This window comes from Solanum lycopersicum, chromosome 4 (assembly GCF_036512215.1).
Source record: "Solanum lycopersicum chromosome 4, SLM_r2.1".
Lineage (NCBI taxonomy): Eukaryota > Viridiplantae > Streptophyta > Magnoliopsida > Solanales > Solanaceae > Solanum > Solanum lycopersicum.
In genome coordinates, this window is record NC_090803.1 from 51145632 (window position 1) to 51163215 (window position 17584).

Here is a 17584-nt window from a genome sequence, read left to right on the forward strand (position 1 = left end):
CTACAATTACAATTTTCTTACCTTGTTTGATAAGGATTCAAGACACGAGAAGGCAGAAGAAATATCTATAAAAAGAGATCAAACGCAAAAGAGGAAGACACGACTTTTACATAGAGAGAAAAGTGAGAGACATTCAGTAAAAGCCTTTGAGATCGATAGTGTTGCTAAGTTCAAGAAGTTCTTGAGTTAGAAAGTCTTGAACGTGTAAAACTATTTTCTTGATTCATTGTTGAGTTGTTAGTTACTTTTTTTGTACAAGAGGTGGGTTTGGCTTCTTGTAGAGTTGAGCTTTGGTGAGGTTTGTAACAAAAGGTGGATTTGGCCTTTTGGAGTGTAAAAGTAGTCGATTATAGTTAATCGAGAGTTGTTGTAGCGGTGAGGTTATTGATTATTGAGTTGTAATCATAAAATCATCTAGTTGTATTAATAAAATGAAATTTTCCCTTCCTTAATTGAGGAAGGTTTTTAATTTAACAAGTGTTTGTGTTCTGACCTAAAACCAACTTACAAGAATCTGGTTCTTGTTCTAGGGGATAGGTTTCTTCAGAATACAACTTCCCAATAGCATAAGTAATAAATCATTGCTGTCAATAACATAAAGATTATACAATACAAATTGAGTTACTTTATTGAACTTTAACACAAGCAACTTATATGATGTTTAAAATATCTTCATTCTCTCATAGCGTCTTTGCAAGGTATATGTTCGATGTTTGTCCTCATGGCAAGAGCGGCAAACATATTAGGTCCTCTAATAACTCTACTGTACACATTAAAGAAAAAAGTAATGACATGAAAACATAGTAATGACAATAAAAAAAATGTAAGTGTTAACAAAAATCAAGTGGGTCATGAGTCACAAAACAATCCTTCTTATTATGTCCTCGCCCTCTCTCGTCTTCTCTATTTCTTTTTGGAAATTCACTTAATAAGTCCACTTCCACTTTCCGTAAGTGCACAGCTTGGTCTTAATTGGATTAACCAAATATAATCGCCACAAAATTATGTGTGAATGTATTTTGCCAAGGGATTCTAGATAACAGGGTAGTACAACTATAATAAGTTGTTGAAATTTAGAGACTCCGAAATGATTTTTGCTTTGATTAAAATTTAATATTACATATCTATGTTGATTGGTAAGTTATAAGGAAGTTTCAATATGGTCTTCTTTTTTTACTATTCTTAATTCGTTTGTGACAATGACTGATATTTGAAAATGATTCACCGAACATGTATGAGGAAGAGAAAACTGTCATTACCTTTTCTCCTTGCTGCTTGAAATTCTGTTCAAGGTGCCACTGTAGGAACACGAATAAATCCAAGGGCAAAAATAATTCGACAATGCACAAAGTGGTGATCGGCATCAGCAAGTCCAACAATGATTCAACGTTGCATAAAGAGGTGGTAGACATCAGCTAGTCCAGCAAGATACATTCTCTTGCAGAAGTAGTCGGGAAAGAGCAGTTGTAGTTAGACGCCCAATGGTTTCTTCAACTTCAAACACCCAATGGTGATGAAAGAACACTATAAATCTCTACTTCGCGCACACATAACACTAATGCAAGACATTTTAGCCACCTAGTTACTTGAAATAAGAGCACTGAAAATTGTCAAATATGACAACCTTCTCAGAGATTTTTCATTGAAGGAGATTAGGATATATCAAGCTGATGGAATAAAGGAGAAAGAATAGGGTTGAGGAACTCACCTCAAACGGCAATTTGTTTGCCGATTTTCACTTGTTATCACACTGTACTCTTTTTGTAAGATCAGCTCTTAGATGAGAAAAATCAAATGATGAAGGGTGAAATGAAATGTCGGATTGAATCACTGAAGCCTCAGGACTAAGACGAATAGATATGATTGACGAAATGAGGTCTTCCCCCTTACCTTAGTCAGACTAGCATGGTGCTCACTTGAGGAATTAGGAAGATGAAAGAAAGAAAAGTGTCAATGGCAATGAAATAGACCCATTTGAATTAATCTTATAGATGTTATTACCCTGCAAAACCGAGAACAACCTGAGAAGATTTTTGTGCACCATTTAAAAGCGCTCCAAAATAGTCAATACAGTATAAACCAGGAGCAGTTGAACATTTACCTACATATTCCCTCTACTTTTCTTCATTATAGACATCAGTTCGTAAACACCACAACATCAAAAAGAGAATAACCTAGCTGCTATCACGCATGTCTTCTCTATAAATAATATCTTTCATGGAGATAATGTATAATCTTTAAATATGCATTAGTCCATTTAGGAGCAATGCCAGATGCGCATATGTCACGCTTCTCATTCATTTTTTCCTGCAATTTAATGAAGAATGGACAGTAATTGCACGGATCACATACACTTATCAAGATGTATCATTAACTCCAGATTCCATCAAATTGTGATGCAAACAACATTTTACTCGCAGAGTTATCATTTTACTTTGGTTTAGCCACTACTCAACTTAGAGTATACCTCAATTAAAACAAATATGCAGCTAGAGTTGAATCACATTTAACTAAACAAAAGAACTCCAAAAAAATTTTGGTTAAAAAAAAGGGGAATGTCAATTACCCTGCTCATTTGATATTTATCATCTGTATCCTTTTCATTATTAAAGGGATAGTTATGGAAGCTATTAAAGCAACTTTAAAGAGATTTGAGTTCTCAGTAATGACTTTACAGGTTAGAGCTTTATATACCTGACAATGTATTTTACTTTCCAACACCATCCCTTGTTAATTGGAGTCAAGCTAAGCATGTATCTCAAAAGTATATAATAAAATAAGTTTTTCAAGCTTATGCCTGTAGTGCGTGAGAAATCTAGGGACAGATTTCCTAGCTCTTCTATCAGATCTTATGGACCACAATAAAAGATACTGACATATGCATAAATTCAAAAATAAAAGTTTTAAAAAGGATCAAAACATTGTTTGCCAATCTGTATTATCAAAATCAGAAATTACTGCTTGTAATAAATTGTTCAAAACACGAAGTAACTGAAATTTATAGAATCAGAAAGTAAGATGAACAGAAATTTATTTGTCAAAAAATACTTGAATTTGTAAAAACTTACCAGAATCTGATATAATCTTTTTAGTTTGGAAGAAAATCAAGTCCACTGAATTCAGAGTGTCCCCTTAAGAAAATTATTCCCCTCTAGTATCCAAGGTTTGATTTCGAATATAACCTCCCAAGGTAAAATGATCTTAATCAATAGACTGTAGATACCAAAAACTCTACTGTCAGAGAATCAATCCACAGCAGAAAAGTACACGAAGAAATATGTGTTTAGAAGAAGAAGGAAGATCAGAAAATTTGTTGAAAAATATTCTGAAGACTGAGTGGTATTTATAGGCAAGAAGAATATATTTTGAAAGGTTGCAACCCTTTCAGAATATACACGACCATTAATGAAAGGCTGCAAAATTACAAATGGTATGACTGTTCCTGAAAGTTGCAACCTTTCAGAATAGTCATGGAGGGAATTTTAAATATAACGAAAATTAAAATGGATCACGCGCACGGATTCGAGTCGGGTCGGGTTAACTAAAAAGTTGAAAATATTTCGGTTAACTTCTGTTATCAACTAATTAATTGAAAATTTTGGCCATTTAATTAATTAAATAAATAATTAAAATAAATTTTGTCCAAAAAATAATCTCTCGATCATTTGCCAAAGTCGAAGCCGAAGCGAGCGACGACGACGACGGCGCGAGGGGGTCCCACTTTCCAACCCTTTTAACAATAAATAGGAGTGTTTATGTATTTAAACTCTACTATTTTCTTTTCCATTACCGATAAGGGACAATTGCCTTTTTTATTAAAGCATTAGAGGACTTTTCAAGTTCCCAACTTTTCAAATTTCTCTCATTTCCTCTATTTCCCATCAATTCTTGCTACATACCCAACAATCCCCCACATTGATGGGGAATGTTTATAACATAGGAATGCACGGACAATTGTGTACTTTACAAGCAAGGATGAATGGCATCTAGATAAGTAGGTTTCCCCTTGGACTTTTCGTAGTGAACGTATATCGAATATACTCGGTCAATCGGTAAATGTGATATCTTTGAACCGTTGAGCTTTGGTTTATACCTAGACAACCATATGTCACACAATTAACACTTTATTGTTTATGGTTCTTACGGTTGTTTTCGTTTTAGCCATGAACACCTCCTGGTTTCATGAGTGTATAGAGAATAGGCTTTTGACATGAAATTCTCTTTGAAGCGTCTTCCACTTCACACTCACATAGGTGATTTCTAACAGTGTCATCTCATAAATACACTATTTGGTCAAATCTACCAAACTTAGCAAATCATTAAAAACTTTAAGTTTTATTACCTCATTAACAAGCCTTAAAGTCTTAACTTTTTCCTGAACATTGTCTTCATCATGAGAATGGATTGAGTTAATTGACAATGTCGAACCGTCAGCCACAACTTTGTTTTTCTCCTTGAATCTAGCTCTTGGGATCTCCAGTCTGCTAGATAGAGTTACTGTTATGCTGACTTGTCCTAAGCTGTAAATCCATTCCCTTAGATGATCTTTCAACTGTCTCTCTCACTAGGCCTTTCGTTAGTGGATCTGACACATTATCGCTTGACCTTACAGATTCAATTGTGATAATTCCACTAGAGAACAGTTGTCTTACGGTGTTATGTCTCCGTTGTATATGACGAGACTTTCTGTTGTACATAACGCTCCCTGCCCTACCTATTGTTGCTTGGCTATAGCAATGTATGCAAATTGGTCCAACACGTTTGGGCCAGAATGGAATATCCTCTAGGAAATTCCGGAGTCATTCCGCTTTTTCACCAGCCTTATACAATGCAATGAATTCAAATTCCATTGTGGAGCGAGCAATACATGTCTGTTTGGACGATTTTCAAGAGACAGCTCTTCCACCAAGTATGAATACATAACCACTCGTGGATTTTACATCATTTGACCCGGTGATGAAATTTGCATCACTATATCCTTCAATCACAGCAGGGTATTTATTATAATGCAAAGCATAACAACACACGTTTCATAGCCATCCAGTGAGTTTGATTCGGATTACTAGTGTACCGACTTAGTTTACTAATAGAACATGCTATATTTGGTCGCGTGCAATTCATAATATACATCAAACTTTTCAACACTCTGGCATATTCCAATTGAGAGTCACTTTGACCTTCATTCTTTTTAAATGTACAACTTAAATCATTTGGAGTTTTGACAACACTGAAATTCAAGTATTTGAACTTATCCAATACTTTTTCATCAATATAATTAGATTGAGATAATGCTAGTCCCTGGGAGTTTTGATAATCCTGACCCCTAAGATCAAATCAGCAACTCCTAAGTCTTTCATATCGAACATGCTAGACAACATGCGCTTAGTAACATTTATATCGTCAATATGTTTACTCATTATTAACATGTCATCAACATACAAACAAACAATAACTTCATGGTTCATAACATTATTAATGTAAACACATTTATTACATTCGTTAATCTTGAATCTATTTACCAACATTGTTTGGTCAAATTTAGCATGCCATTGTTTGGGTGCTTGCTTGAGTCCATAAAGTGACTTCACAAGTCTGCACACTTTCTTTTCTTTACCAGGAACTATAAACCCTTCAGGTTGTTCCGTGTATATTTCTTCCTCCAACTCTCCATTCAAGAAGGTTGTCTTTACATCCATTTGGTGAATTTTAAGATCATGCACCGCTGCTGGTGCTATTAACATCCTAATTGATGTTATCCTTGTTACTGGAGAGTATGTGTCAAAGTAGTCCAAACCTTCCTTTTGTCTGTACCCTTTGACTACCAGTCTAGCCTTATATTTGTCAATAGTCCCATCAGGTTTCATTTTCCTTTTAAAGATCCACTTTGATCCTAAAGTTTTATTTCCTGAAGGAAGATCAGCTAATTCCAAAGTGTGATTGCTTAAAATTGATTCAATCTCACTGTTGACTACTTTTTTCAATAAGTTGACTCTGATGAAGACATAGCTGCTTTAAATGTTTGAGGCTCATTTTCAAGCAATAGTGTTACAAAATTTGGTCCGAAAGAAGCAGATTTTCGTTGCCGAGTACTACGCCTAGGTTCCTCCCTAGTTAGAATGTTTTCCATTGATTCTTCTCGTGGTTGTTTAGGTCTTTCACTTGTTGACTCACTTTCAGTTTTATACGATAAATATTTTCATAATACTCTGCATTATCTGATTTAATTATCGTATTAACATGAATGTCAGGATTATCAGATATGTGAACCAAAAATCGACAGGCTTTACTATTCAAAGCATACCTAATAAAGACACAATCTATTGTTTTGGATCCAATTTTAACCCTCTTCGGTAAAGGAACCTCTACCTTGGCTAAACACCCCCACACTTTGAAATATTTCAAGTTGGGTTTTCTTCCTTTCACAACTCATATGGAATTGATTGTGTTTTTCGATGGGGTACTCTATTGAGTATTTTATTAGCTGTAAGGATGACTTCCCCCCAAAGGTTTTGCGGTGAACCAGAATTGATCATTAAGGCATTCATCATTTCCTTTAATATTCTGTTCTTCCGTTCTGCCAAACCGTTTGACTGTGGAGTATAAGGTGCAGTAGTTTGATGAATAATACCATATTCCAAACATATCTCTGCAAAAGGATATTCATATTCTCCACCCCTATCACTCCGAATCATTTTTATCTTTAGATTTAATTGGTTTTCCACTTCATTTTTGTATTGCTTAAATGCATCAATTGCTTCATCCTTACTATTAAGCAAATATACATAACAAAATCGAGTGCAATCATCAATAAAAGTTATAAAATACTTTTTCCCACCACGAGATGGTGTTGACTTCATATCGCATATATCTGTGTGAATTAAGTCTAAAGTTTTAGAATTTCTTTCAACAGACTTGTAAGGATGTATAACAAACTTACTTTCCACACAAATTTCGCATTTCAACTTATCGCATTTAAAATCAAGCAATACTTCTAGATTAACCAATTTTCGCAAGGCTTTATAATTTACATGTCCCGAACGGGCATGCCATAAATCATTTAACTCCAATAAGTAAACAGAAGCAGAATTTTTATTAATACTGTCAACAACCATTACATTTAGTTTCAAAAGACCCTCTTTGATGTAGCCCTTTCATATGAACATTTCATTCTTACTTATTGCAACTTTATCACTAACTAGGACACACTTAAACCCGTTCTAAACGAGTAGTGCAGCAGAAACTAAATTCTTCCTAATATTAGGGACATGCAGAATATTGTTCAAAGTCAACACTTGCCAGATGTCATTTTCAACATTACTTTCCCAGTTCCTGCAATCCTTGTTGTTGTTGTGTTTCCCATGAATAAATCTTCATTGTACTTAGCAAGAGAGTACGTTGCAAAGGCTTCTTTCGCAGAACAAATATGTCTAGTGGCACCTGAGTCGAGAAACCACTCCTTGGGATTTCCAACTAAGTCACACTCCGATATCATTAAACACAAGTCATCTGCATCTTCCATCTTTTCCACGATGTTTGCTTGACTTTTGCCTTTGCCTTTGTTTTTGTCCTTTCTTGGAGCATGATAGTCAGAAGACCTATGACCAGCCTTGCCAGAATTGTAACAGTTGTCTTTGAATTTCTTCTTGGCCTGTTCTGACTTCTGCCCGTTGGACTTCTTTCTCTTTTTGTCTTTGGTAGGAGCTTCTTCAACAATATTAACTCCAATGATTGTTGAACCCTTACGCGACTTCTTTTCGGAGTTTTTGTTATCTTCCTCAATCTTGAGCCGAATCAAAAGATCTTCAAGCTTCATTTCTTTACGCTTGTACTTTAGATAATTCTTGAAATCATTTCACGAAGGAGGCAACTTCTCGATCATTGCAGCCACTTGAAAAGCTTCATTTACTACCATATCTTCAGCAATCAGATCATGGAGAATAAGTTGAAGTTCCTACACTTGTGGATTATTTATGTTTGTCAGGAATGAAAGACACGTAAAAGAATTTGTTGAAAAGTCAAATATGCCCTCAACTTCAAATATATTGACATGAAGCTAACATGTGAAAGTTAAAACTCCCTCATATATATATATATATATATATATACACACACACACACACACACTAGAAAAAAGGGGATAATTATATATAATAGCAAACTAATAACCTAAAATAAATGTAGTTATGGTTTGATTTAATTGTGCTCCATAGCAAACATTAGTCAAAGTTTGTCAATCGCTTCTCTCCCAAAAATCTCGCTCGCCACTCTCCCTCTGCTCGCCTCTCTCACTTTATACACAGAAATGTATAAATTGTGTTTCTGTTTGTATAAAGCGAGAGAAAATTGTATATACACATGCAAAAATAATATATCTTCGTGCTATACACTTAATTATATAATTTACAAACATTTTACTTCAGTTCAATTGTAGACAAATGCAAATTTTATACAAATATTGCAGCGAAAAAGACCAACGAATTATACAATTGCGAATTATACAATTGAAGTGAAATACAATTTTCTCTCACTTTATACAACAGAAGTGTATATATTGTGTTTCTGTTTTTGTATAAAGCGAGAGAAACATATATCTTCTTCCTATACACTTATAATTATGCAATATACATACATTTTACTTCGATTCAATTGTATGCAAAGCAAATTTCATACAAATATTGCAGCGAAATAGGCAGCGAATTATACAATTGTGCATTATACAATTGCAGTGAAATAGGATAGCGAGTTATACAATTGCAGCGAAATAGGCCAGCGAATTATACAATTTAGGCCAACGAATTATACAATTGTATATGTATAGCGAATTATATAGTTTTATGTTTGCTATGAAGCAGCACTTATGCAAACTTTGCTATAGCATACAAATATGAATTTTTTGTTTGCTATATGTGAAAGTTGCCCTAGAAAAAATGACCGGTGCATGCACGGCCCAACATGATTCAGCCATTTAATTGATGCTAAATAAATTAAAAGTCATCAAGTGAAAGAAAAAAATGGTACTACTATAAATAATAAATACTTTTTTTTCTATTATATAAATACTAAATATTTTATTATTATACTATATTTATGTAGGTTTTCCTTCTTTATATGGATTGACACGATTTAAATAAAACAATATTCATCAAAGCAACTGAGAGTACATATTAAGGAAGGACTACACACAGTTACTACTTTCATTTCATGTTCTTAAACAATTTATTTTTCCAGTTGTAACTCAAGTTGTTAAACTAATTGTAACTACAAAAATATATGTCCAATTGATCAATTAATAAATGAAAAGGGCCAATGTACCTGTTTTACATCATCCAAATAGCTCATACAACATAATATTTTCAAAAACCATAATCTCTAAGTAGTACGTTGACCACAATTATCAAAACTACTTCAATTGCTAGAAATAAGTAAATGCAACAACCTGGTGAGTACAACAAGGTAGTATCACCACGGGGGGATCTACTTAGAATTGTGGTGGGTCACGCTACCCACGAGCTTCGATCGAAACGCGATATATGTATAAGTGTATATATGTATCATTTGCATAAACAAATAAATGGCACCCACAGAACCAAAAGGCGTTGTAGTGCCACTGGTAGAGGGTGGTACTCCCGCCTCTCAGACCCCAGATCAAATTTGGATGATAACATTTAAAAAAAAAATAAAAAATCAGCAGGATGAGGAATTTAGCTTCAACAATTCATATTTTGAAGATTATATTTCCCCTTTTTCTTTTAAATTCTAGTTGACTTTGTTTTAATTAGTAATTATTGTAGACTAATTTAATTTATTAATCTTTAATTTTTTATAATTTGTTATTAGTTATTTGTTTGATGGAGAAGTGTTAAAAATAGTTATGCTGTCACGTTAAAATGAAGATGTTCTCTATTAATAATTTTATTAAAAATGTCCATATGGTTTATAATTTATTCAAAAAATGTCTCCACTACTAATATTTTGACCCTAAAAATGTCTATGTTATTATTTTATTATGTCAAAAATACGCCTCTAATGAACATAATTTTTTTCTATTTTCTAATAAAATTATTGTTTTTAAAGAATCCCTTTCTTTTTTCTTTTCTTTTGAAAACATTTTAGCTAAAAATATGGACATAGTAATATTTTTCTTAATCTCATTTTGTAATTTAAATACAATAATGTGATGTATTTTGTAAATAATATCATAGTAACTTCATCTTTAATTTTTATTTAGTTATAATAAATCCTTTTTCCTAATAAAATAAAAAAAATTCTATTTTTTAATATTTTTAGAATTGATTAAGTAAATATTTAAAATATGACTTTCTTCCATGCAGTAGATAAAAAAATGAAATATGAAATAAGAGTGATGATTAATATTAAAGTGATTCGTTTAGTTTGTTAGCAACGGACATCTTTACAAATATAAGTAATTTAAAATATGTAAACTCGTCGAGAAATATCATAAATAAATAATATATAAATATTAGTAAAATTATTTAAAAAAATGTTAAGCTTTATGAACTTTGTGTGGAATCGAAACCTAAGGTTGATTTAGTGATCTAAGCAATGTGTCTCCTTGGCACCCACGAAGTTCAAATCCTGAATTCGCCTCTAAGTATCACACTCAATTACATGAAAAGCAATATAACAATAGATCCAATTACATGAAGAGCAATATAACAATATATCCATGAGCCCCAATAAAATTTATATGTAAAAACTATTGTTCTATAGTAAAATAGTTTAAAATTCGAGAGACGATAAAAATAGTTTAAATTTGTATCATCAATTGTAGCTTAAAATTTCTCATATTTCTTTATAGCTTCGCACTCTTATATCTTTCAAGCCTCTTTTTTTTTTTGAGTCGAAGCTGTTTCGGAAGATAAACTCTATGCTGCCAAAAGTAGAGACATCCTGCGTAGATCTTGCTTATGGGATAATCATTTCTTTTAAGAATTTAAAAATCAGCATATTGGACACTTTAAGTTGTTACCTTGAACTATCATTGAGTTATGTCATGAAATTAGTGTCAAACACTTTTAGCTTGTTTTTCCTCTTCAAAATTTTATCCTGGACAAGGAATAAAGAGTATTGAACATTCCAAAGGCGTAAAATCATAATTACAACCCTATGTTAAGTGAAAGGAATTTACTATGACTATAGATGCAGGTACTTAATAGACTTACTGGATTCCCTTTCCATTCAGATATCTCATCCTATACCTATAAAACACGTGCAAATATGAAAAAAGAAACAAATTAATGATGAGCTTCAAATTAGCTAAGTGTTATAGTAGCACCAAAGTCCTATATACTGTAATGCTAAATCAATGAAAAGGTGATAACTGAATTTCTTTGAACTCAAAAATTTTATGAATATTTTCTCAGCTCACTTGCTAGGTCTTAAAACTAAAATCGCACTTCACACATGACAATCATATATGATATAACTCTCCAGACACACTCTGAGAAAATTTATCGGATATATCTAAGATTTTAGAAAGTGTATCTTTCTTATGTACGTATTTAAGATTATAATTGTATAATCACAATTAAATAAAGTATAATATAATACAGAATAGAACAATATTAAACGAAGATAAAAAGAAACAAAGGATTTATTTACTTGTGATTAAAATTAGAGATAGAACAATACAAAGAGAAATTGCACATTTGTAAATTACTCTTACTCGCCACGCCATATATAGCCTATCATTATTATTCTAGAAACATCGATCAGTTAAAGAATTACATTTTCAACCTTCGACGATTTTAAAAAATAACACAACCTCTGCTTGCCTCTATCATCCAAGATGTAAGCACACATTCATCCAAGATGTAAGCACACATTGCTTTCATCATTCAAGTACTAAGTAGGACCAGTGAGAACAAAAAAATGACAATATGCTCCAAGGACAATGGCACATAATTCACTCAAACACTTTTGATTGAATTTTGATTGAGGCAGTTAATTGCAATCCCATTTTAACCTCCCCTCCCCTCTTAATCTGCAAGTTTTCTTGTCCCAAAATGAAGCAATTTGTCACAGTCCAAAACAAAATCCTACAAATCTCGTAGTCCACAAATATCCCAGAGAAAATCTATCAAGAAATTTCCTCTATTACAAAAGTAAAGTCTACATGTGCAATTCAATTTAGCACCTTGAGAAATAGCGAAATCGAATTGGATCTTCCTCCATTAAAAATTATGTATGATTAATTCAAAAAGGAGAAAATAATGACCAAAAACATACATATCCACACATATAGCAGGGGCAGCAGAATGGTTATATATATAGCAGCCAAAAACACACCTCCAGAACATTTATGCTGTGTGTTTATTCAACTTTACTATGGAAGACACGTATGTAACATAGGAAATGAACAACAAGAGTTATCAATTTGATAAATGTAAATGACTAAAATATCCTTGTATTTCATTTTAAAAAGACAAACAACACACATGTTAAAACTCCCTCTTCTACATAAGACTAGAAAGTATAGCATGTGCCAGCACGGGCTCAACACAATATCAGAATCACTAAGCTATTGAGGATCTCAGTAATCAATTTTCAGTAATGGTTAAGATCCTTAAGCACATGTTCAAATGGGACAGAAGAGAGGATTGAGTAATCAAACGAAATCTTAACGTAATCTAATGTTTGTTCCTGTGCTTTATTTATAGTCATTGCAAAGCATAGACGTATAGAAAACTGTGTTCTTTTAAAAGAGGAAACAGGTATTTTTTTCATCCTCTGATGATAGTAATGGTATTCTTGATACAAATACGTGTTCGTCTCTGAAATCACCACTTGCAATTTTACAACTTATAACATGTTTTTTTGAAATCACAGCACACCAATCGTGTGAAAAGCAGAACTAACATCAGTAAGCGTGCCCTGCTTTTTTCAGAGAAAATTCGTGTAGAAGTCTTCTCATTAATTTCAGTTTGTTGCTCCCCAGCATCATGATCAACCAAAGCTCTATCAACCTGATGGCCTCTTGCGCATTGTGTTTTACACAATAAAATTTTATCAAATAAAATAGTAACAAATAATATAAAGGATATCTCATGATCACGTGATGAAATGAAGTCAAGTACTTTATTGTTGCAATTACTATCCATATATTATAACTACCAACACATCAATCGATCCTGAAACAGGATATAAAGCTAAAAAAATATGATGGAAAGCTCTGCATAAAGCTATTGCCATCAATTTCTTGTAGGATTTGGATTGGAATCCAACATGTTGCCAATTGAGAATTGGCCCTTCTACTGTTGCCAAACGGATAGTATGACTTTAGCAGTTCTAAAATCATAAGAAGATAGTTAAAATAACTTAAATAAGAGGCTGTCCAATATTTGTGAAACATGACTTGAGCCTAGCTAAAAATATTCCTTTCTCTTCCTTCACAATTTTTTGGTTAAGCACATAACACAAAAACTTACAATAAAAGCAGAATAACACAATGAAGTGTCCGTAATAGAGAAACTCCAACCAAAAAAGAAAAGAAAGATGAATACATCTCACTAATTTAAGTGCTAATAATTTTTCAACATCTTCCTACATAAGATTCAAGTGTACATGCAATTAACTTTTTGTGTAGCATCAAGTGGTAATGTAGAGTAGCAGCAAGAGTAAGCAAGAAATTGCACTGGAAATTAGAAAAAAAGAAAAGCTCAAGAGGTACAACAGTTGCATAGCAGTCTAGTTAACCAATGTTATAGTATATAAATCAGCTAAGTGTTATCAAAAAGGAAATAAAGAATTAGCATACAAGCGAAGCACTTAGGGAGCAAAAGAAATATGTCCAGCCGTTGGAAAGGTATTTTGAAAGATTAAGAAAATCAACCGGCTTGCTCTGCCACTTGTGTGGCATTGGAGATGCACCTACCTGTACAAAGAAACAATTTCTTGTGGGCAAAAGTATTCATTATCCCCTAAACTTGAAGCTTATTATTCAGTGTACACCTAAACTTTATTTTGTTTCAATTACCCCTGAACTTGCTTATTTATCGAACACGTACGCCTTTTCTGTCCACCTGGCATAGAAACTGAAATTAAACTCTACAAGGCGCGTGAGACAGCGATTTTTTGCCACATCATAAAGACAACGACAATATATGTAAAAAATCTATTTTTTCTTTAATATTTGGCTTATTTTAAGAATTTTTCTCTCTCTATTCTTTAGCTATTTATTCTTCTTTATCCCTTCTCCCTTTTCAAATTTCAGATTTTTCTCAAGAGCTTCGGGAATCCTCTTCTTGAAACACAATTCATCAAGTTCCAAATCAAAAATTTTCCTCTTATAGAAAAACTCTTTTGCATCTTCAACTCTACGAGCTGCAACATATCTATTAATCAAATACCATAAGTTTTTTCATTAACCAAATTTCCTCTCTTAGACATTTCGTCAAGCACTTGGTTGAGTTCATCAAACGTCTCATACAACCAAGAATATCGAGAATTCATTGAAAGATTTAATATTTGGTGAATACCTACATGGATTTTCACCTGCTAATATCCATTTGAAGAAGATAAAAGCTGGTTTCCAATCAGAACGGTGTCGTTTAAGCACGTTTAGAATAAAATCTTCAGATAATGTGAAATTGCAATTACTTAGAGATTGAAAAATGTCACTCACTGATTTATGGGCTTTATTCTTGAGAAGGGTCTGCACTTCCAACGCGCAGTTTTCTTCTCGGATATTGTGTGCATTAGGAATGAAAGCAACTCGTCATTTTGGGTTGAAAACTGTAGAAACGCTGAATTCTCCAGTAGAATTCTTTAGTTGACATTCCGATGACCTTTCCGGTGGAACGCCGGAAAAATAGATTTTGTTGGAATGAAAGCAATAGCAAACAAGAGCAAGTCATATAAGAGAAAGTTTGATTTGTGAATTGTGAAGGTTGGCATTATCTAGGTGACAAAATATTTATCTAGGTGGCAAAATATTTAACTAAGTGGCAAAATATTCATCTAGGTGTCGTGCGCGTGTGGACACGATCGTAGTGAGTGAACAGAAAAGGTGTACGTGTTCGATGAATAAGCAAGTTCAGAGGGTAAATAAAACAAAATAAAGTTTAGGTGTACACTGAATAAAAAGCTTCAAGTACAGTGGGGTAATGAATACGTTTGTCATTTCTTGTGAGGTAAGGTATAATACATTATAAATTAATAAATTAAATCACAATACAATAAGCTATATCTAATGTCACATTTAGCATATCTAATATATCTTCTTTTATCTTTCTTCGACGGAGCATTGTTGCTCATCTCAACATGTTATTTTTTCAACTTCGCAAATTACAAAATTTTAGGATTTTCGATCTATTTTACTAAGCGTGTTTTTCATTTTGTAACCTAACATCTAACATGCACATATCAGATTGCTTTTCACGTTTGCTTTTTACCAAGCTCTAAGCCTCTAAATTCTTAACATTTATTTTTCTTTCGGAAAAGGGCCTAAAATATCTTTAAAGTATTAAAAATTGTATAAAATTACGCTCCACCTACCTATTGGCTCCAAAATACCCTTCTCACCCACCTATTGGGTCCAAAATACCCTCGTCATCCACCTTTTGGTTCAAAATTGACCACTTATTTAACGATTTTTATATTTAAACTATTTAAATATTTTTTAAAATACGTGGTGCTCAACTATTTGTTATAATTTAACTTATTAGTATAATTTATAAATCAATTCATTACCCACCCATTATTAATTAAATCCCTCTTAATAAATCCATCACATTATTAATGTAAGCTACTGCCAATTGAGTGTTTTTAAAAATTATAGAAGTATATTATCATACATTCTAGTGGCTAAATAAAAATCACTGATAAACTTAAAAGTCTGACTATGTTCATCTTAATTATTCTTACTTCTCAATTATGTAATGTTACTTCATAGGTAACTTTTTTTAAAATAATATATTAAAGGTTTTAAAACAAATCATAAATATTTATAAAATTATATTTTAAAAAAGTGCATGAATTAATTTCGGATGAATTACTTGTTTACCTGTAATAATTTCTAATTCAATTTTAAAAGAAAGTGTCCTCCTAAATAAGCGGCTCAACCTACATTTAATTGGGATTTTGATTCGGACTCGAATAATTGTGGATGTCATTTTGCAGAATCTATGATTTTACCGTGTTTTAGTAGTGTTTATGACAATTTTGATATTATAATTGGATTATTAATTGAGTGAGGTTTAGTTAGGTAATGAGTGGGTAGTGGGTTGATTTTTATAAATTATATTAATAAATTAAAATTATAATCAATAGTTGAACGTCAAGTATTTTAAAAAATATTTAAAGAGTTTAATTTTAAAACAATTTAAAAAGTGGTCAATTTTGAACCCAAAGTGGATGAAAAGGGCATTTTGAAGCCAATAAATGGATGAAGGGTAATTTTATACCATTTTCAATAATTCAAGGCTAAAAGCCGTTTTCCTTTTCATATCCTTCTTGTTGCTCTTTAAGTTCCTTTCGTCTATCCTTTCATTCTTCTATGTCCAGTGTAAAATACTGATAAATTTATTTATGGTATTTGTATAATAATGACAAAGACTAATTCGAGCACTTCTATTTCTTAAAATGTTATCTAACTAGTCGAAAAGTATACTCACTGCATATTCTCAATTAAAAGTTGTATTCGAATCTTTCAGCAACTAATTACAAAACTTTCAAAAGCTACAAGTGAATCTCAACAGCTCAACCCCTTTTAATCTGCAAGGTTATTATCCCAAAAAGAAGAAATTTCTTACGGCTCAAAAGTAATTTAAAAATAAAAAATTCTTATAACCCGAAACAAAAGCCTACAGATTTGAAACCCACAGTAAAACATATCAAAATATCTCTTATAGCAAAAAAGTAAACCTAATCGTCAACAGATCTTGCAATCCAATCTAGCAGGTGAGATATACAAAAAATCAAATTGGGTCTTCTTCATTCTCAATAATAATTTATCTAAAAGGGAGAAGATAGTGACTGAAAGCACACCTGCAGAATAACACCAGCGCACACAGAGTAGCTGCAACAGAAATTTTCTACATACAACAATGGAAGAGCAAAAGTTTTAGGTATTAAAGCTGAATTAGAAAACTTTGTGTTGCTTGAGAAAATTCCTGATAAAAAGACACGTATAGAAAATAGGAGAATTCAAAGAAAAATTCATCACTTAGATAAGGTGAAATGATCAAAATACCCTTATAAAATAATTGAATGACAAAGAGCACACATGTTAAAGAACTTTAAACTCTCTCTTCCATATAAGGCTAGGTAAGAGTTGCCCGTGCAAGCACGGGCCCAACATTGCAATACTTTTGTGAGTTGAATGTAATGATAGTGCATACATTGAGACACGAGATTTTACGTTCTACAAGCTGCATTTTGACTCTTTTTCAGCATTATTCAGCGGCAGAGAGCACGTCTAGGATAAGAAGGAATAAATTTAGCGTTTAGTTATGGAGAGGATAAATGTGGAGTGTGATTGCAACATTTAAGTACCTAACGGTTTGCAACAATAGAAGCAAAATCCACGCTATCAACAACAAAACTGCAAAAGTGTCCTCCATCA

At 32.6% G+C, this 17584-nt stretch overlaps 1 long non-coding RNA gene across 1 annotated transcript; it reads right to left on the reverse strand.

The window, feature by feature from the left end:
- Positions 1 to 13708: 13708 nt before the first annotated feature.
- LOC104646974 (uncharacterized) lies at positions 13709 to 17137 on the reverse strand. The gene is made up of 3 exons (XR_011220723.1): positions 17008 to 17137; positions 14645 to 14807; positions 13709 to 14042 (listed from the first exon to the last, which is right to left on the reverse strand). It is a non-coding gene; the product is annotated as an uncharacterized lncRNA (long non-coding RNA).
- Positions 17138 to 17584: the final 447 nt, after the last annotated feature.